General features: G+C 49.8%; 1 long non-coding RNA gene across 2 annotated transcripts; it reads left to right on the forward strand.

Annotated features, from left to right (window-relative positions):
- The first annotated feature begins 525 nt into the window (after window positions 1-525).
- Window positions 526-4109, forward strand: LOC127924183 (uncharacterized). Of its 2 annotated transcripts, XR_008117053.1 has the most exons (5): window positions 526-1036; window positions 1609-1674; window positions 2513-2688; window positions 2931-3084; window positions 3987-4109. It is a non-coding gene; the product is annotated as an uncharacterized LOC127924183 (long non-coding RNA). The 2 variants fall into 2 exon arrangements; XR_008117054.1 differs by lacking the exons at window positions 2931-3084; window positions 3987-4109 and adding an exon at window positions 3217-3404 and having other exon boundaries at window positions 2513-2600.
- The last annotated feature ends 17648 nt before the right edge of the window (window positions 4110-21757 follow it).

Genomic DNA, 21757 nt, shown 5'->3' on the forward strand with positions numbered 1-21757 from the left:
AGGTGTGTGTAATGATGGTGACAGGTGTGCATAATGATGGTGACAGGTGTGCATAATGATGGTGACAGGTGTGCATAATGATGGTGACAGGTGTGCATAATGATGGTGACAGGTGTGTGTAATGATGGTGACAGGTGTGTGTAATGATGGTGACAGGTGTGCATAATGATGGTGACAGGTGTGCATAATGATGGTGACAGGTGTGCATAACGATGGTGACAGGTGTGCATAATGATGGTGACAGGTGTGCATAATGATGGTGACAGGTGTGCGTAATGATGGTGACAGGTGTGCATAATGATGGTGACAGGTGTGCATAATGATGGTGACAGGTGTGCATAATGATGGTGACAGGTGTGCATAATGATGGTGACAGGTGTGCATAATGATGGTGACAGGTGTGTGTAATGATGGTGACAGGTGTGAGTAATGATGGTGACAGGTGTGTGTAATGATGGTGACAGGTGTGTGTAATGATGGTGACAGGTGTGCGTAATGATGGTGACAGGTGTGTGTAATGATGGTGACAGGTGTGTGTAATGATGGTGACAGGTGTGTGTAATGATGGTGACAGGTGTGTGTAATGATGGTGACAGGTGTGCGTAATGATGGTGACAGGTGTGCGTAATGATGGTGACAGGTGTGTGTAATGATGGTGACAGGTGTGCGTAATGATGGTGACAGGTGTGTGTAATGATGGTGACAGGTGTGTGTAATGATGGTGACAGGTGTGTGTAATGATGGTGACAGGTGTGCGTAACGATGGTGACAGGTGTGTGTAATGATGGTGACAGGTGTGAGTAATGATGGTGACAGGTGTGTGTAATGATGGTGACAGGTGTGTGTAATGATGGTGACAGGTGTGTGTAATGATGGTGACAGGTGTGTGTAATGATGGTGACAGGTGTGTGTAATGATGGTGACAGGTGTGTGTAATGATGGTGACAGGTGTGTGTAATGATGGTGACAGGTGTGTGTAATGATGGTGACAGGTGTGTGTAATGATGGTGACAGGTGTGCGTAACGATGGTGACAGGTGTGCGTAACGATGGTGACAGGTGTGTGTAACGATGGTGACAGGTGTGCATAACGATGGTGACAGGTGTGCATAATGATGGTGACAGGTGTGTGTAATGATGGTGACAGGTGTGTGTAATGATGGTGACAGGTGTGTGTAATGATGGTGACAGGTGTGTGTAATGATGGTGACAGGTGTGTGTAATGATGGTGACAGGTGTGTGTAATGATGGTGACAGGTGTGTGTAATGATGGTGACAGGTGTGTGTAATGATGGTGACAGGTGTGCATAACGATGATGACAGGTGTGTGTAATGATGGTGACAGGTGTGTGTAATGATGGTGACAGGTGTGTGTAATGATGGTGACAGGTGTGTGTAATGATGGTGACAGGTGTGTGTAACGATGGTGACAGGTGTGTGTAACGATGGTGACAGGTGTGTGTAATGATGGTGACAGGTGTGTGTAATGATGATGACAGGTGTGTGTAATGATGGTGACAGGTGTGTGTAATGATGGTGACAGGTGTGTGTAATGATGGTGACAGGTGTGTGTAATGATGATGACAGGTGTGTGTAATGATGGTGACAGGTGTGTGTAATGATGGTGACAGGTGTGCGTAATGATGGTGACAGGTGTGTGTAATGATGGTGACAGGTGTGTGTAAACGATGGTGACAGGTGTGTGTAATGATGGTGACAGGTGTGTGTAATGATGGTGACAGGTGTGTGTAATGATGGTGACAGGTGTGTGTAAACGATGGTGACAGGTGTGTGTAATGATGGTGACAGGTGTGTGTAATGATGGTGACAGGTGTGCATAATGATGGTGACAGGTGTGCATAATGATGGTGACAGGTGTGCATAATGATGGTGACAGGTGTGCATAATGATGGTGACAGGTGTGTGTAATGATGGTGACAGGTGTGTGTAATGATGGTGACAGGTGTGCATAATGATGGTGACAGGTGTGCATAATGATGGTGACAGGTGTGCATAATGATGGTGACAGGTGTGCATAATGATGGTGACAGGTGTGCATAATGATGGTGACAGGTGTGTGTAATGATGGTGACAGGTGTGCATAATGATGGTGACAGGTGTGCATAATGATGGTGACAGGTGTGCATAATGATGGTGACAGGTGTGCATAATGATGGTGACAGGTGTGCATAATGATGGTGACAGGTGTGTGTAATGATGATGACAGGTGTGTGTAATGATGATGACAGGTGTGAGTAATGATGGTGACAGGTGTGTGTAATGATGGTGACAGGTGTGTGTAATGATGGTGACAGGTGTGTGTAATGATGGTGACAGGTGTGTGTAATGATGGTGACAGGTGTGTGTAATGATGGTGACAGGTGTGTGTAATGATGGTGACAGGTGTGTGTAATGATGGTGACAGGTGTGCATAATGATGGTGACAGGTGTGCATAATGATGGTGACAGGTGTGTGTAATGATGGTGACAGGTGTGAGTAATGATGGTGACAGGTGTGTGTAATGATGGTGACAGGTGTGTGTAATGATGGTGACAGGTGTGTGTAATGATGGTGACAGGTGTGCATAACGATGGTGACAGGTGTGTGTAATGATGGTGACAGGTGTGTGTAATGATGGTGACAGGTGTGTGTAATGATGGTGACAGGTGTGTGTAATGATGGTGACAGGTGTGTGTAATGATGGTGACAGGTGTGTGTAATGATGGTGACAGGTGTGTGTAATGATGGTGACAGGTGTGTGTAATGATGGTGACAGGTGTGTGTAATGATGGTGACAGGTGTGTGTAATGATGGTGACAGGTGTGTGTAATGATGGTGACAGGTGTGCGTAACGATGGTGACAGGTGTGCGTAACGATGGTGACAGGTGTGTGTAATGATGGTGACAGGTGTGCGTAACGATGGTGACAGGTGTGCGTAATGATGGTGACAGGTGTGTGTAATGATGGTGACAGGTGTGTGTAATGATGGTGACAGGTGTGTGTAATGATGGTGACAGGTGTGTGTAATGATGGTGACAGGTGTGTGTAATGATGGTGACAGGTGTGTGTAATGATGATGACAGGTGTGTGTAATGATGGTGACAGGTGTGTGTAATGATGGTGACAGGTGTGTGTAATGATGGTGACAGGTGTGTGTAATGATGGTGACAGGTGTGTGTAATGATGGTGACAGGTGTGTGTAATGATGGTGACAGGTGTGTGTAATGATGGTGACAGGTGTGTGTAATGATGGTGACAGGTGTGCGTAACGATGGTGACAGGTGTGTGTAATGATGGTGACAGGTGTGTGTAATGATGGGGACAGGTGTGTGTAATGATGGTGACAGGTGTGTGTAATGATGGTGACAGGTGTGTGTAATGATGGTGACAGGTGTGTGTAATGATGGGGACAGGTGTGTGTAATGATGGTGACAGGTGTGTGTAATGATGGTGACAGGTGTGTGTAATGATGGTGACAGGTGTGCGTAATGATGGGGACAGGTGTGCGTAATGATGGTGACAGGTGTGTGTAATGATGGGGACAGGTGTGTGTAATGATGGTGACAGGTGTGTGTAATGATGGTGACAGGTGTGTGTAATGATGGTGACAGGTGTGTGTAATGATGGTGACAGGTGTGTGTAATGATGGTGACAGGTGTGTGTAATGATGGTGACAGGTGTGTGTAATGATGGTGACAGGTGTGTGTAATGATGGGGACAGGTGTGTGTAATGATGGTGACAGGTGTGCGTAATGATGATGACAGGTGTGTGTAATGATGGTGACAGGTGTGTGTAATGATGGTGACAGGTGTGTGTAATGATGGTGACAGGTGTGCGTAACGATGGTGACAGGTGTGCGTAACGATGGTGACAGGTGTGCGTAACGATGGTGACAGGTGTGCATAATGATGGTGACAGGTGTGTGTAATGATGGTGACAGGTGTGTGTAATGATGGTGACAGGTGTGTGTAATGATGGTGACAGGTGTGTGTAATGATGGTGACAGGTGTGTGTAATGATGGTGACAGGTGTGTGTAATGATGATGACAGGTGTGTGTAATGATGGTGACAGGTGTGTGTAATGATGGTGACAGGTGTGTGTAATGATGGTGACAGGTGTGCATAATGATGGTGACAGGTGTGAGTAATGATGGTGACAGGTGTGCGTAACGATGATGACAGGTGTGCTTAACGATGGTGACAGGTGTGTGTAATGATGATGACAGGTGTGTGTAACGATGGTGACAGGTGTGCGTAACGATGGTGACAGGGGTGCGTAACGATGATGACAGGGTGCATCATATCAAGCAGCCTGGTGACCGAGAGGCCGGAGAAGGAGCACACAGGACAGTAATGAACTGCTGTAAATGTAACCGGCTGGTGCTGAGGGAGCCTGGTGACCCAGAGAGAGAGGATACGTGACAGTACCCCCTCCCTCCTCTGACGCGTTGCTCCATCCCCAGGACACCGACCTTTCAGGGGACGATCCCGGCGATTAGAAGCGTCCGGTCACCACTGCTGAGACGTGGGAACCCGACGAACCGGCTGGAGCTACGGCAGCCTGGTGACCCAGAGAGGGAGGATACGTGACAGTAGAAGAGTCTGACATATAACCGCTGACTTGAGTTCAGTCTTCATGAGAACCGAGAGGAAGCTTCGTTCTTCACGACTGGTGGGTTCAGGCCTTGATTCTAGGCCGTAGGAAATCCTCCCTTAATCTCATTAGATCAGAACAGAATAGATCAATTCATATTACTGGTTGTGTTTGGCTGTATAACACATGAATCTGTCTCCCTATACGATGTGGATCATTGTCAGGTTATCTGATATAACTACAGAACTCCATGGTTGTAATAACACTTTATTAAACAGGTAGTTTGTAAATGTGTAGAATATGTTTGTTTTTTTGGGTCCACACTGGTAAGTCGACTTAGGTAAATTAGACTGTCACAGAGGATTTTCTTCTGAATAACTGGCTGGTGTAGGTCGTCATTGTAAAGAAGAATTTGTTCTTTAACTGACTTGCCTAGTTAAATAAAGGTAAAATAAATACCACTTTCCATTCAGCTTCAGGTAACGTTGATTTAAGGTCTGATCTCACCTGTAGCGACTGCTTCTATCACGTCACGCCCACTGGAAGGTCTGATCTCACCTGTAGAGACTGCTTCTATCACGTCACGCCCACTGTAAGGTCTGATCTCACCTGTAGCGACTGCTTCTATCACGTCACGCCCACTGTAAGGTCTGATCTCACCTGTAGAGACTGCTTCTATCACGTCACGCCCACTGTAAGGTCTGATCTCACCTGTAGCGACTGCTTCTATCACGTCACACCCACTGTAAGGTCTGATCTCACCTGTAGCGACTGCTTCTATCACGTCACGCCCACTGTAAGGTCTGATCTCACCTGTAGAGACTGCTTCTATCACGTCACGCCCACTGTAAGGTCTGATCTCACCTGTAGTGACTGCTTCTATCACGTCACACCCACTGTAAGGTCTGATCTCACCTGTAGCGACTACTTCTATCACGTCACGCCCACTGTAAGGTCTGATCTCACCTGTAGCGACTGCTTCTATCACGTCACGCCCACTGTAAGGTCTGATCTCACCTGTAGCGACTGCTTCTATCACGTCACGCCCACTGTAAGGTCTGATCTCACCTGTAGAGACTGCTTCTATCACGTCACGCCCACTGTAAGGTCTGATCTCACCTGTAGTGACTGCTTCTATCACGTCACGCCCACTGTAAGGTCTGATCTCACCTGTAGCGACTGCTTCTATCACGTCACGCCCACTGTAAGGTCTGATCTCACCTGTAGAGACTGCTTCTATCACGTCACGCCCACTGTAAGGTCTGATCTCACCTGTAGAGACTGCTTCTATCACGTCACGCCCACTGTAAGGTCTGATCTCACCTGTAGCGACTGCTTCTATCACGTCACGCCCACTGTAAGGTCTGATCTCACCTGTAGAGACTGCTTCTATCACGTCACGCCCACTGTAAGGTCTGATCTCACCTGTAGCGACTGCTTCTATCACGTCACGCCCACTGTAAAGTCTGATCTCACCTGTAGAGACTGCTTCTATCACGTCACGCCCACTGTAAGGTCTGATCTCACCTGTAGAGACTGCTTCTATCACGTCACGCCCACTGTAAGGTCTGATCTCACCTGTAGGGACTGCTTCTATCACGTCACGCCCACTGTAAAGTCTGATCTCACCTGTAGCGACTGCTTCTATCACGTCACGCCCACTGTAAGGTCTGATCTCACCTGTAGGGACTGCTTCTATCACGTCACGCCCACTGTAAAGTCTGATCTCACCTGTAGAGACTGCTTCTATCACGTCACGCCCACTGTAAGGTCTGATCTCACCTGTAGCGGCTGCTTCTATCACGTCACGCCCACTGTAAGGTCTGATCTCACCTGTAGCGACTGCTTCTATCACGTCACGCCCACTGTAAGGTCTGATCTCACCTGTAGCGACTGCTTCTATCACGTCACGCCCACTGTAAGGTCTGATCTCACCTGTAGCGACTGCTTCTATCACGTCACGCCCACTGTAAGGTCTGATCTCACCTGTAGCGACTGCTTCTATCACGTCACGCCCACTGTAAGGTCTGATCTCACCTGTAGAGACTGCTTCTATCACGTCACGCCCACTGTAAGGTCTGATCTCACCTGTAGCGACTGCTTCTATCCCGTCACGCCCACTGTAAGGTCTGATCTCACCTGTAGTGACTGCTTCTATCACGTCACGCCCACTGTAAGGTCTGATCTCACCTGTAGTGACTGCTTCTATCACGTCACGCCCACTGTAAGGTCTGATCTCACCTGTAGTGACTGCTTCTATCACGTCACGCCCACTGTAAGGTCTGATCTCACCTGTAGAGACTGCTTCTATCACGTCACGCCCACTGTAAGGTCTGATCTCACCTGTAGCGACTGCTTCTATCACGTCACACCCACTGTAAGGTCTGATCTCACCTGTAGAGACTACTTCTATCACGTCACGCCCACTGTAAGGTCTGATCTCACCTGTAGAGACTGCTTCTATCACGTCACGCCCACTGTAAGGTCTGATCTCACCTGTAGCGACTGCTTGTATCACGTCACGCCCACTGTAAGGTCTGATCTCACCTGTAGAGACTGCTTCTATCACGTCACGCCCACTGTAAGGTCTGATCTCACCTGTAGCGACTGCTTCTATCACGTCACGCCCACTGTAAGGTCTGATCTCATCTGCAGCGACTGCTTCTATCACGTCACACCCACTGTATAAGGTCTGATCTCACCTGTAGCGACTGCTTCTATCCCGTCACGCCCACTGTAAGGTCTGATCTCACCTGTAGCGACTGCTTCTATCACGTCACGCCCACTGTAAGGTCTGATCTCACCTGTAGAGACTGCTTCTATCACGTCACGCCCACTGTAAGGTCTGATCTCACCTGTAGTGACTGCTTCTATCATGTCACGCCCACTGTAAGGTCTGATCTCACCTGTAGCGACTGCTTCTATCACGTCACGCCCACTGTAAGGTCTGATCTCACCTGTAGCGACTGCTTCTATCACGTCACGCCCACTGTAAGGTCTGATCTCACCTGTAGCGACTGCTTCTATCACGTCACGCCCACTGTAAGGTCTGATCTCACCTGTAGTGACTGCTTCTATCACGTCACGCCCACTGTAAGGTCTGATCTCACCTGTAGCGACTGCTTCTATCACGTCACGCCACTGGAAGGTCTGATCTCACCTGTAGCGACTGCTTCTATCACGTCACGCCCACTGTAAGGTCTGATCTCACCTGTAGCGACTGCTTCTATCACGTCACGCCCACTGTAAGGTCTGATCTCACCTGTAGCGACTGCTTCTATCACGTCACGCCCACTGTAAGGTCTGATCTCACCTGTAGCGACTGCTTCTATCACGTCACGCCCACTGTAAGGTCTGATCTCACCTGTAGCGACTGCTTCTATCCCGTCATGCCCACTGTAAGGTCTGATCTCACCTGTAGCGACTGCCTCTATCACGTCACGCCCACTGTAAGGTCTGATCTCACCTGTAGCGACTGCTTCTATCACGTCACGCCCACTGTAAGGTCTGATCTCACCTGTAGTGACTGCTTCTATCACGTCACGCCCACTGTAAGGTCTGATCTCACCTGTAGCGACTGCTTCTATCACGTCACGCCCACTGTAAGGTCTGATCTCACCTGTAGTGACTGCTTCTATCACGTCACGCCCACTGTAAGGTCTGATCTCACCTGTAGTGACTGCTTCTATCACGTCACACCCACTGTAAGGTCTGATCTCACCTGTAGCGACTGCTTCTATCACGTCACACCCACTGTAAGGTCTGATCTCACCTGTAGCGACTGCTTCTATCATGTCACGCCCACACCACTTACTTTTTTGAAAATCTTCCTCTGATTTGTCATCCAAAGGGTCCCAGCTATAACATGTAGTAGCGTTTTGTTAGATAAAATCCTTCTTTATATCCCAAGAAGTCTGTTTAGTCGGCGCCATCGATTTGAGTGACCCACTCGTTCAACATGCAGAGAAAGGAATCTGAAAATCTACCCCTAAACTTTGTTTCAACAAGTCAAAATAAGTTTCAATTTACTCCTCAGATTCCCTAAAATGTAATCAAACTATAATATTGATTTCGGAAAGAAGTATGTTCAATAGGAAACCGATTTTAGCAGGTCCGTAATGTCTTCATGGCGCGCGCAAACACGCATTTCTAAGACTGTGTCCTTCTACTAAAACTGTTCATTCTTATTCGTTTTTGAAGTTACAAGTCTGAAAGCTTGAACATAGACTGCTGACACCTTGTGGAAACCAAAGGAATTGCATCATCATGAATATGACCTTTCTCTTGCAAGAGAGGAGGATGGTCTCAACAAAAACAAAAAAACAAATTCTGGTTGTTTTTTTCTTTGGATTTTCTCCTACCATATCTATTGTGTTATTCTCCTACATTATTTTCACATTTCTACAAACTTCAAAGTGTTTTCTTTCCAATGGTACCAATTCTATGCATATCCTGGCTTCAGGGCCTGAGCAGCAGGCAGTTTACTTTGGGCACGTCATTCAGACAGGAAGTAGAGAAGAAAGTGACCTAGCCCTAAGAAGTTTTAACTACCCCTTTCCTTATCGCGACCATAGTTTTATTTTCAACCATAATAATATCTTGTCACCACCACCACAACTGCCCCTCTGACTGCTCTCCTCTGATTGTCCTCCTCCCTCCTCTGATTGTCCTCCTCCCTCCCCTGACTGTCCTCCTCCCTCCCCTGTCTGTCCTCCTCCCTCCTCTGACTACCCTCCTCCCTCCTCTGATTGTCCTCCTCCCTCCCCTGACTGTCCTCCTCCCTCCCCGGACTGTCCTCCTCCCTCCCCTGACTGTCCTCCTCCCTCCTCTGATTGTCCTCCTCCCTCCCCTGACTGTCCTCCTCCCTCCCCTGACTGTCCTCCTCCCTCCTCTGATTGTCCTCCTCCCTCCTCTGACTACCCTCCTCCCTCCTCTGATTGTCCTCCTCCCTCCTCTGATTGTCCTCCTCCCTCCCCTGACTGTCCCCCTCCCTCCCCTGACTGTCCTCCTCCCTCCCCTGACTGTCCTCCTCCCTCCTCTGATTGTCCTCCTCCCTCCCCTGACTGTCCTCCTCCCTCCTCTGATTGTCCTCCTCCCTCCCCTGACTGTCCTCCTCCCTCCTCTGATTGTCCTCCTCCCTCCCCTGACTGTCCTCCTCCCTCTGACTGACCTCCCCCCTCCCCTCTGCCTCCCTCCTCCCTCCGGCTCTGCCTCCCTCCTCCCTCTTTCATATGTCTCCTCTTCTCTCCTCTCCATGACACAACAACACAACACCTACCAGTGCTCCCATAGGGTCCCTTGTCTAAGCCAGTAGCCGGCAGCACAACCCCTGTCCTAGCTAACTAATTAGACACCTACCCTCCCCTCTCTCCTGCCTTCCTCTCCTCCTCTTTACCTCCCCTCATCTCCTCATCCCCTCTCTCCATTCTCCTATCCTCCTCGCCTCCTCTCTCACCTCCCCTCATAACCTCCCCTCTTTCCTGCCCTCCTCCTCCTCTCTCCTACCATCCTCTCCTCCTCCTCCCCTTCTAACCTCTCCTCTCCTCCTCCACTCTCTCCTTCACTCCTTCACTCCTCGCCTCCTCCATCTTCCCTCCCCTTCTCTCCATCCCTCCTCTCCTCTCTCCAGGCACCAGGGCTGCAGGACTTGAAGAAACCACACCAGAGATCTTTACAGCAGGGGTAGCAGGAGGCAAAACACAGGACACACTCCTCATTAGTCACGAGCCACGCTCCCCCAGGGTGTACTTCCCCAGCCTTATGGGTCCTGGTCTAAAGTTGTGCACTATATAGGGAATAGAGTGCCATATGGTCCTGATCTAAAGTAGTGCACTACATAGGGAGTAGAGTGCCATAGGGTCCTGAACTAAAGTAGCGCACTACATAGGGAATAGGGTGCCATAGCGCGCTGGTCTAAAGAAGCGCACTACATAGGGAATAGGGTGCCATAGGGCTCTGGTCTAAAGTAGCGCACTACATAGGGAATAGGGTGCCATAGGGCTCTGGTCTAAAGTAGCGCACTACATAGGGAATAGGGTGCCATAGGGCTCTGGTCTAAAGTAGTGCACTATATAGGGAATAGGGTGCCATAGGGCTCTGGACTAAAGTAGTGCACTATATAGGGAATAGGGTGCCATAGGGCGCTGGTCTAAAGTAGTGCACTACATAGGGAGTAGAGTGCCATAGGGTCCTGGTCTAAAGTAGTGCACTACATAGGGAGTAGAGTGCCATAGGGTCTTGATCTAAAGTAGTGCACTACATAGGGAGTAGAGTGCCATAGGGTCCTGATCTAAAGTAGTGCACTACATAGGGAATAGAGTGCCATAGGGTCCTGGTCTAAAGTAGTGCACTACATAGGGAGTAGAGTGCCATAGGGTCCTGATCTAAAGTAGTGCACTACATAGGGAATAGGGTGCCATAGGGCTCTGGTCTAAAGTAGTGCACTATATAGGGAATAGGGTGCCATAGGGCTCTGGTCTAAAGTAGCGCATTACATACGGAATAGGGTGCCATTTGGGACGCACCTGTATAACATCTTAACCTGCTCTACTCCTGAGTTTATTCCACTGCTTCACCATATAGGGATGGTTGGTCTCAGGGTGGGAACTCTTCCTCTTCACCATATAGGGATGGTTGGTCTCAGGGTGGGAACTCTTCACCATATAGGGATGGTTGGTCTCAGGGTGGGAACTCTTCACCATATAGGGATAGTTGGTCTCAGGGTGGGAACTCTTCCTCTTCACCATATAGGGATGGTTGGTCTCAGGGTGGGAACTCTTCACCATGTAGGGATAGTTGGTCTCAGGGTGGGAACTCTTCCTCTTCACCATATAGGGATGGTTGGTCTCAGGGTGGGAACTCTTCACCATATAGGGATAGTTGGTCTCAGGGTGGGAACTCTTCCTCTTCACCATATAGGGATGGTTGGTCTCAGGGTGGGAACTCTTCACCATATAGGGATGGTTGGTCTCAGGGTGGGAACTCTTCCTCTTCACCATATAGGGATAGTTGGTCTCAGGGTGGGAACTCTTCACCATATAGGGATGGTTGGTCTCAGGGTGGGAACTCTTCACCATATAGGGATGGTTGGTCTCAGGGTGGGAACTCTTCCTCTTCACCATATAGGGATGGTTGGTCTCAGGGTGGGAACTCTTCCTCTTCACCATATAGGGATGGTTGGTCTCAGGGTGGGAACTCTTCACCATATAGGGATGGTTGGTCTCAGGGTGGGAACTCTTCCTCTTCACCATATAGGGATGGTTGGTCTCAGGGTGGGAACTCTTCCTCTTCACCATATAGGGATGGTTGGTCTCAGGGTGGGAACTCTTCCTCTTCACCATATAGGGATGGTTGGTCTCAGGGTGGGAACTCTTCCTCTTCACCATATAGGGATAGTTGGTCTCAGGGTGGGAACTCTTCACCATATAGGGATGGTTGGTCTCAGGGTGGGAACTCTTCCTCTTCACCATATAGGGATGGTTGGTCTCAGGGTGGGAACTCTTCCTCTTCACCATATAGGGATAGTTGGTCTCAGGGTGGGAACTCTTCACCATATAGGGATGGTTGGTCTCAGGGTGGGAACTCTTCACCATGTAGGGATGGTTGGTCTCAGGGTGGGAACTCTTCCTCTTCACCATATAGGGATGGTTGGTCTCAGGGTGGGAACTCTTCCTCTTCACCATGTAGGGATAGTTGGTCTCAGGGTGGGAACTCTTCACCATATAGGGATGGTTGGTCTCAGGGTGGGAACTCTTCACCATGTAGGGATGGTTGGTCTCAGGGTGGGAACTCTTCCTCTTCACCATATAGGGATGGTTGGTCTCAGGGTGGGAACTCTTCACCATATAGGGATGGTTGGTCTCAGGGTGGGAACTCTTCCTCTTCACCATATAGGGATAGTTGGTCTCAGGGTGGGAACTCTTCCTCTTCACCATATAGGGATAGTTGGTCTCAGGGTGGGAACTCTTCCTCTTCACCATATAGGGATGGTTGGTCTCAGGGTGGGAACTCTTCCTCTTCACCATATAGGGATGGTTGGTCTCAGGGTGGGAACTCTTCCTCTTCACCATATAGGGATGGTTGGTCTCAGGGTGGGAACTCTTCACCATGTAGGGATGGTTGGTCTCAGGGTGGGAACTCTTCCTCTTCACCATATAGGGATGGTTGGTCTCAGGGTGGGAACTCTTCACCATATAGGGATGGTTGGTCTCAGGGTGGGAACTCTTCACCATATAGGGATGGTTGGTCTCAGGGTGGGAACTCTTCACCATATAGGGATGGTTGGTCTCAGGGTGGGAACTCTTCCTCTTCACCATATAGGGATGGTTGGTCTCAGGGTGGGAACTCTTCACCATATAGGGATGGTTGGTCTCAGGGTGGGAACTCTTCCTCTTCACCATATAGGGATAGTTGGTCTCAGGGTGGGAACTCTTCATATAGGGATGGTTGGTCTCCTCTTCACCATATAGGGGTAGTTGGTCTCAGGGTGGGAACTCTTCCTCTTCACCATATAGGGATAGTTGGTCTCAGGGTGGGAACTCTTCACCATATAGGGATGGTTGGTCTCAGGGTGGGAACTCTTCCTCTTCACCATATAGGGATGGTTGGTAGGGATGGTTGGTCTCAGGGTGGGAACTCTTCCTCTTCACCATATAGGGAGGGTCAGGGGAACTCTTCCTCTTCATCATATAGGGATGGTTGGTCTCAGGGTGGGAACTCTTCCTCTTCACCATATAGGGATGGTTGGTCTCAGGGTGGGAACTCTTCACCATATAGGGATGGTTGGTCTCAGGGTGGGAACTCTTCACCATATAGGGATAGTTGGTCTCAGGGTGGGAACTCTTCACCATATAGGGATGGTTGGTCTCAGGGTGGGAACTCTTCCTCTTCACCATATAGGGATGGTTGGTCTCAGGGTGGGAACTCTTCACCATATAGGGATGGTTGGTCTCAGGGTGGGAACTCTTCCTCTTCACCATATAGGGATGGTTGGTCTCAGGGTGGGAACTCTTCCTCTTCACCATATAGGGATGGTTGGTCTCAGGGTGGGAACTCTTCCTCTTCACCATATAGGGATGGTTGGTCTCAGGGTGGGAACTCTTCCTCTTCACCATGTAGGGATGGTTGGTCTCAGGGTGGGAACTCTTCCTCTTCACCATGTAGGGATGGTTGGTCTCAGGGTGGGAACTCTTCCTCTTCACCATATAGGGATGGTTGGTCTCAGGGTGGGAACTCTTCCTCTTCACCATATAGGGATGGTTGGTCTCAGGGTGGGAACTCTTCCTTCTTCACCATATAGGGATGGTTGGTCTCAGGGAGGGAACTCTTCACCATATAGGGATGATTGGTCTCAGGGTGGGAACTCTTCCTCTTCACCATATAGGGATAGTTGGTCTCACCAGGGTGGGAACTCTTCCTCTTCACCATATAGGGATGGTTGGTCTCAGGGTGGGAACTCTTCACCATGTAGGGATAGTTGGTCTCAGGGTGGGAACTCTTCCTCTTCACCATATAGGGATGGTTGGTCTCAGGGTGGGAACTCTTCCTCTTCACCATATAGGGATAGTTGGTCTCAGGGTGGGAACTCTTCCTCTTCACCATATAGGGATGGTTGGTCTCAGGGTGGGAACTCTTCCTCTTCACCATGTAGGGATAGTTGGTCTCAGGGTGGGAACTCTTCACCATGTAGGGATGGTTGGTCTCAGGGTGGGAACTCTTCCTCTTCACCATATAGGGATGGTTGGTCTCAGGGTGGGAACTCTTCCTCTTCACCATATAGGGATGGTTGGTCTCAGGGTGGGAACTCTTCACCATATAGGGATAGTTGGTCTCAGGGTGGGAACTCTTCCTCTTCACCATATAGGGATGGTTGGTCTCAGGGTGGGAACTCTTCCTCTTCACCATATAGGGATAGTTGGTCTCAGGGTGGGAACTCTTCACCATATAGGGATGGTTGGTCTCAGGGTGGGAACTCTTCCTCTTCACCATATAGGGATGGTTGGTCTCAGGGTGGGAACTCTTCCTCTTCACCATATAGGGATAGTTGGTCTCAGGGTGGGAACTCTTCACCATATAGGGATGGTTGGTCTCAGGGTGGGAACTCTTCCTCTTCACCATATAGGGATAGTTGGTCTCAGGGTGGGAACTCTTCACCATATAGGGATGGTTGGTCTCAGGGTGGGAACTCTTCCTCTTCACCATATAGGGATGGTTGGTCTCAGGGTGGGAACTCTTCACCATATAGGGATGGTTGGTCTCAGGGTGGGAACTCTTCCTCTTCACCATATAGGGATGGTTGGTCTCAGGGTGGGAACTCTTCCTCTTCACCATATAGGGATAGTTGGTCTCAGGGTGGGAACTCTTCCTCTTCACCATATAGGGATAGTTGGTCTCAGGGTGGGAACTCTTCACCATATAGGGATGGTTGGTCTCAGGGTGGGAACTCTTCCTCTTCACCATATAGGGATGGTTGGTCTCAGGGTGGGAACTCTTCCTCTTCACCATATAGGGATGGTTGGTCTCAGGGTGGGAACTCTTCCTCTTCACCATATAGGGATAGTTGGTCTCAGGGTGGGAACTCTTCCTCTTCACCATATAGGGATAGTTGGTCTCAGGGTGGGAACTCTTCACCATATAGGGATGGTTGGTCTCAGGGTGGGAACTCTTCCTCTTCACCATATAGGGATGGTTGGTCTCAGGGTGGGAACTCTTCACCATATAGGGATGGTTGGTCTCAGGGTGGGAACTCTTCCTCTTCACCATATAGGGATAGTTGGTCTCAGGGTGGGAACTCTTCCTCTTCACCATATAGGGATGGTTGGTCTCAGGGTGGGAACTCTTCCTCTTCACCATATAGGGATAGTTGGTCTCAGGGTGGGAACTCTTCACCATGTAGGGATGGTTGGTCTCAGGGTGGGAACTCTTCCTCTTCACCATATAGGGATGGTTGGTCTCAGGGTGGGAACTCTTCACCATATAGGGATGGTTGGTCTCAGGGTGGGAACTCTTCCTCTTCACCATATAGGGATAGTTGGTCTCAGGGTGGGAACTCTTCCTCTTCACCATATAGGGATAGTTGGTCTCAGGGTGGGAACTCTTCCTCTTCACCATATAGGGATGGTTGGTCTCAGGGTGGGAACTCTTCCTCTTCACCATATAGGGATAGTTGGTCTCAGGGTGGGAACTCTTCCTCTTCACCATATAGGGATGGTTGGTCTCAGGGTGGGAAACTTCTTCACCATATAGGGATGGAACTCTTGGTCTCAGGGTGGGAACTCTTCACCATATAGGGATAGTTGGTCTCAGGGTGGGAACTCTTCCTCTTCACCATATAGGGATGGTTGGTCTCAGGGTGGGAACTCTTCCTCTTCACCATATAGGGATGGTTGGTCTCAGGGTGGGAACTCTTCCTCTTCACCATATAGGGATGGTTGGTCTCTGGGTGGGAACTCTTCACCATATAGGGATGGTTGGTCTCAGGGTGGGAACTCTTCCTCTTCACCATATAGGGATGGTTGGTCTCAGGGTGGGAACTCTTCACCATGTAGGGATGGTTGGTCTCAGGGTGGGAACTCTTCCTCTTCACCATATAGGGATGGTTGGTCTCAGGGTGGGAACTCTTCCTCTTCACCATATAGGGATAGTTGGTCTCAGGGTGGGAACTCTTCACCATATAGGGATGGTTGGTCTCAGGGTGGGAACTCTTCCTCTTCACCATATAGGGATAGTTGGTCTCAGGGTGGGAACTCTTCACCTCTTCACCACCATATAGGGATGGTTGGTCTCAGGGTGGGAACTCTTCCTCTTCACCATATAGGGATGGTTGGTCTCAGGGTGGGAACTCTTCCTCTTCACCATATAGGGATGGTTGGTCTCAGGGTGGAACTCTTCATATAGGGAGGGTGGGAACTCTTCACCATATAGGGATGGTTGGTCTCAGGGTGGGAACTCTTCCTCTTCACCATATAGGGATGGTTGGTCTCAGGGTGGGAACTCTTCACCATATAGGGATGGTTGGTCTCAGGGTGGGAACTCTTCCTCTTCACCATATAGGGATGGTTGGTCTCAGGGTGGGAACTCTTCACCATATAGGGATGGTTGGTCTCAGGGTGGGAACTCTTCCTCTTCACCATATAGGGATGGTCTTGGTCTTCACCAGTTGGTCTCAGGGGAACTCTTCACCATATAGGGATAGTTGGTCTCAGGGTGGGAACTCTTCCTCTTCACCATATAGGGATAGTTGGTCTCAGGGTGGGAACTCTTCACCATATAGGGATGGTTGGTCTCAGGGTGGGAACTCTTCCTCTTCACCATATAGGGATAGTTGGTCTCAGGGTGGGAACTCTTCACCATATAGGGATATAGGGAGTTGGTCTCAGGGTGGGAACTCTTCACCATATAGGGATAGGGGTTGGTCTCAGGGTGGGAACTCTTCCTCTTCACCATATAGGGATAGTTGGTCTCAGGGTGGGAACTCTTCCTCTTCACCATATAGGGATGGTTGGTCTCAGGGTGGGAACTCTTCACCATAGGGATCAGGGATGGTTGGTCTCAGGGTGGGAACTCTTCACCATATAGGGATGGTTGGTCTCAGGGTGGGAACTCTTCACCATATAGGGATGGTTGGTCTCAGGGTGGGAACTCTTCACCATATAGGGATGGTTGGTCTCAGGGTGGGAACTCTTCCTCTTCACCAAATAGGGATGGTTGGTCTCAGGGTGGGAACTCTTCCTCTTCACCATATTAGTTGGTCTCAGGGTTGGTCTCAGGGTTGGTCTCAGGGTGGGAACTCTTCCTCTTCACCATATAGGGATGGTTGGTCTCAGGGTGGGAACTCTTCACCATATAGGGATGGTTGGTCTCAGGGTGGGAACTCTTCACCATATAGGGATGGTTGGTCTCAGGGTGGGAACTCTTCCTCTTCACCGTATAGGGATGGTTGGTCTCAGGGTGGGAACTCTTCCTCTTCACCATATAGGGATGGTTGGTCTCAGGGTGGGAACTCTTCCTCTTCACCATATAGGGATAGTTGGTCTCAGGGTGGGAACTCTTCACCATATAGGGATGGTTGGTCTCAGGGTGGGAACTCTTCCTCTTCACCATATAGGGATAGTTGGTCTCAGGGTGGGAACTCTTCACCATATAGGGATAGTTGGTCTCAGGGTGGGAACTCTTCACCATATAGGGATAGTTGGTCTCAGGGTGGGAACTCTTCACCATATAGGGATAGTTGGTCTCAGGGTGGGAACTCTTCCTCTTCACCATATAGGGATAGTTGGTCTCAGGGTGGGAACTCTTCACCATATAGGGATGGTTGGTCTCAGGGTGGGAACTCTTCCTCTTCACCATATAGGGATGGTTGGTCTCAGGGTGGGAACTCTTCTTCACCTCTTCACCATATAGGGATGGTTGGTCTCAGGGTGGGAACTCTTCCTCTTCACCATATAGGGATGGTTGGTCTCAGGGTGGGAACTCTTCCTCTTCACCATATAGGGATAGTTGGTCTCAGGGTGGGAACTCTTCACCATATAGGGATGGTTGGTCTCAGGGTGGGAACTCTTCCTCTTCACCATATAGGGATAGTTGGTCTCAGGGTGGGAACTCTTCCTCTTCACCATATAGGGATAGTTGGTCTCAGGGTGGGAACTCTTCACCATATAGGGATGGTTGGTCTCAGGGTGGGAACTCTTCCTCTTCACCATATAGGGATGGTTGGTCTCAGGGTGGGAACTCTTCCTCTTCACCATATAGGGATGGTTGGTCTCAGGGTGGGAACTCTTCACCATATAGGGATGGTTGGTCTCAGGGTGGGAACTCTTCCTCTTCATCATATAGGGATGGTTGGTCTCAGGGTGGGAACTCTTCCTCTTCACCATATAGGGATGGTTGGTCTCAGGGTGGGAACTCTTCACCATATAGGGATGGTTGGTCTCAGGGTGGGAACTCTTCCTCTTCACCATATAGGGATAGTTGGTCTCAGGGTGGGAACTCTTCACCATATAGGGATGGTTGGTCTCAGGGTGGGAACTCTTCCTCTTCACCATATAGGGATGGTTGGTCTCAGGGTGGGAACTCTTCACCATATAGGGATGGTTGGTCTCAGGGTGGGAACTCTTCCTCTTCACCATATAGGGATAGTTGGTCTCAGGGTGGGAACTCTTCCTCTTCACCATATAGGGGGTTGGTCTTGGTCTTCAGGGTTGGGGAACTCTTCCTCTTCACCATATAGGGATGGTTGGTCTCAGGGTGGGAACTCTTCACCATATAGGGATGGTTGGTCTCATATAGGGAGTTGGTCTCAGGTGGGGAACTCTTCCTCTTCACCATATAGGGATAGTTGGTCTCAGGGTGGGAACTCTTCACCATATAGGGATAGTTGGTCTCAGGGGATGGGAACTCTTCACCATATAGGGAGTTGGTCTCAGGGTGGGAACTCTTCCTCTTCACCATATAGGGATGGTTGGTCTCAGGGTGGGAACTCTTCCTCTTCACCATATAGGGATAGTTGGTCTCAGGGTGGGAACTCTTCCTCTTCACCATATAGGGATGGTTGGTCTCAGGGTGGAACTCTTCCTCTTCACCATATAGGGATGGTTGGTCTCAGGGTGGGAACTCTTCCTCTTCACCATATAGGGATGGTTGGTCTCAGGGTGGGAACTCTTCCTCTTCACCATATAGGGATGGTTGGTCTCAGGGTGGGAACTCTTCCTCTTCACCATATAGGGATGGTTGGTCTCAGGGTGGGAACTCTTCACCATATAGGGATGGTTGGTCTCAGGGTGGGAACTCTTCACCATATAGGGATGGTTGGTCTCAGGGTGGGAACTCTTCCTCTTCACCATATAGGGATAGTTGGTCTCAGGGTGGGAACTCTTCACCATATAGGGATGGTTGGTCTCAGGGTGGGAACTCTTCCTCTTCACCATATAGGGATAGTTGGTCTCAGGGTGGGAACTTCTTCACCATATAGGGATGGTTGGTCTCAGGGTGGGAACTCTTCCTCTTCACCATATAGGGATGGTTGGTCTCAGGGTGGTCTCAGGGTGGGAACTCTTCCTCTTCACCATATAGGGGATGGTTGGTCTTCAGGGTGGGAACTCTTCCTCTTCACCATATAGGGATGGTTGGTCTCAGGGTGGGAACTCTTCACCATATAGGGATGGTTGGTCTCAGGGTGGGAACTCTTTCACCATATAGGGATGGTTGGTCTCAGGGTGGGAACTCTTCATATAGGGATGGTTGGTCTCAGGGTGGGAACTCTTCACCATATAGGGATGGTTGGTCTCAGGGTGGGAACTCTTCCTCTTCACCATATAGGGATGGTTGGTCTCAGGGTGGGAACTCTTCCTCTTCACCATATAGGGATGGTTGGTCTCAGGGTGGGAACTCTTCCTCTTCACCATATAGGGATGGTTGGTCTCAGGGTGGGAACTCTTCCTCTTCACCATATAGGGATGGTTGGTCTCAGGGTGGGAACTCTTCCTCTTCACCATATAGGGATGGTTGGTCTCAGGGTGGGAACTCTTCACCATATAGGGATGGTTGGTCTCAGGGTGGGAACTCTTCCTCTTCACCATATAGGGATAGTTGGTCTCAGGGTGGGAACTTCACCATATAGGGATGGTTGGTCTCAGGGTGGGAACTCTTCACCATATAGGGATAGTTGGTCTCAGGGTGGGAACTCTTCACCATATAGGGATGGTTGGTCTCAGGGTGGGAACTCTTCCTCTTCACCATATAGGGATAGTTGGTCTCAGGGTGGGAACTCTTCCTCTTCACCATATAGGGATGGTTGGTCTCAGGGTGGGAACTCTTCCTCTTCACCATATAGGGATGGTTGGTCTCAGGGTGGGAACTCTTCTTCACCATATAGGGATGGTTGGTCTCAGGGTGGGAACTCTTCACCATATAGGGATGGTTGGTCTCAGGGTGGGAACTCTTCACCATATAGGGATGGTTGGGAGGGTGGGAACTCTTCTCAGGGATGGTTGGTCTCAGGGTGGGAACTCTTCCTCTTCACCATATAGGGATGGTTGGTCTCAGGGTGGGAACTCTTCCTCTTCACCATATAGGGATGGTTGGTCTCAGGGTGGGAACTCTTCCTCTTCACCATATAGGGATGGTTGGTCTCAGGGTGGGAACTCTCCTCACCATATAGGGATGGTTGGTCTCAGGGTGGGAACTCTTCCTCTTCACCATATAGGGATAGTTGGTCTCAGGGTGGGAACTCTTCCTCTTCACCAGTTGGTCTCAGGGTGGGAACTCTTCCTCTTCACCATATAGGGATGGTTGGTCTCAGGGTGGGAACTCTTCCTCTTCACCATATAGGGATGGTTGGTCTCAGGGTGGGAACTCTTCACCATATAGGGATGGTTGGTCTCAGGGTGGGAACTCTTCCTCTTCACCATATAGGGATGGTTGGTCTCAGGGTGGGAACTCTTCCTCTTCACCATATAGGGATGGTTGGTCTCAGGGTGGGAACTCTTCACCATATAGGGATGGTTGGTCTCAGGGTGGGAACTCTTCCTCTTCACCATATAGGGATGGTTGGTCTCAGGGTGGGAACTCTTCCTCTTCACCATATAGGGATGGTTGGTCTCAGGGTGGGAACTCTTCACCATATAGGGATAGTTGGTCTCAGGGTGGGAACTCTTCCTCTTCACCATATAGGGATGGTTGGTCTCAGGGTGGGAACTCTTCCTCTTCACCATATAGGGATAGTTGGTCTCAGGGTGGGAACTCTTCCTCTTCACCATATAGGGATGGTTGGTCTCAGGGTGGGAACTCTTCCTCTTCACCATATAGGGATGGTTGGTCTCAGGGTGGGAACTCTTCTCTCTTCACCATATAGGGATGGTTGGTCTCAGGGTGGGAACTCTTCCTCTTCACCATATAGGGATGGTTGGTCTCAGGGTGGGAACTCTTCACCATATAGGGATGGTTGGTCTCAGGGTGGGAACTCTTCCTCTTCACCATCACCATAGGGATGGTTGGTCTCAGGGTGGGAACTCTTCCTCTTCACCATATAGGGATGGTTGGTCTCAGGGTGGGAACTCTTCACCATATAGGGATGGTTGGTCTCAGGGTGGGAACTCTTCCTCTTCACCATATAGGGATGGTTGGTCTCAGGGTGGGAACTCTTCCTGGGAACTCTTCACCATAT

This window comes from Oncorhynchus keta, unplaced genomic scaffold (assembly GCF_023373465.1).
Source record: "Oncorhynchus keta strain PuntledgeMale-10-30-2019 unplaced genomic scaffold, Oket_V2 Un_contig_3773_pilon_pilon, whole genome shotgun sequence".
Classification (NCBI taxonomy): domain Eukaryota; kingdom Metazoa; phylum Chordata; class Actinopteri; order Salmoniformes; family Salmonidae; genus Oncorhynchus; species Oncorhynchus keta.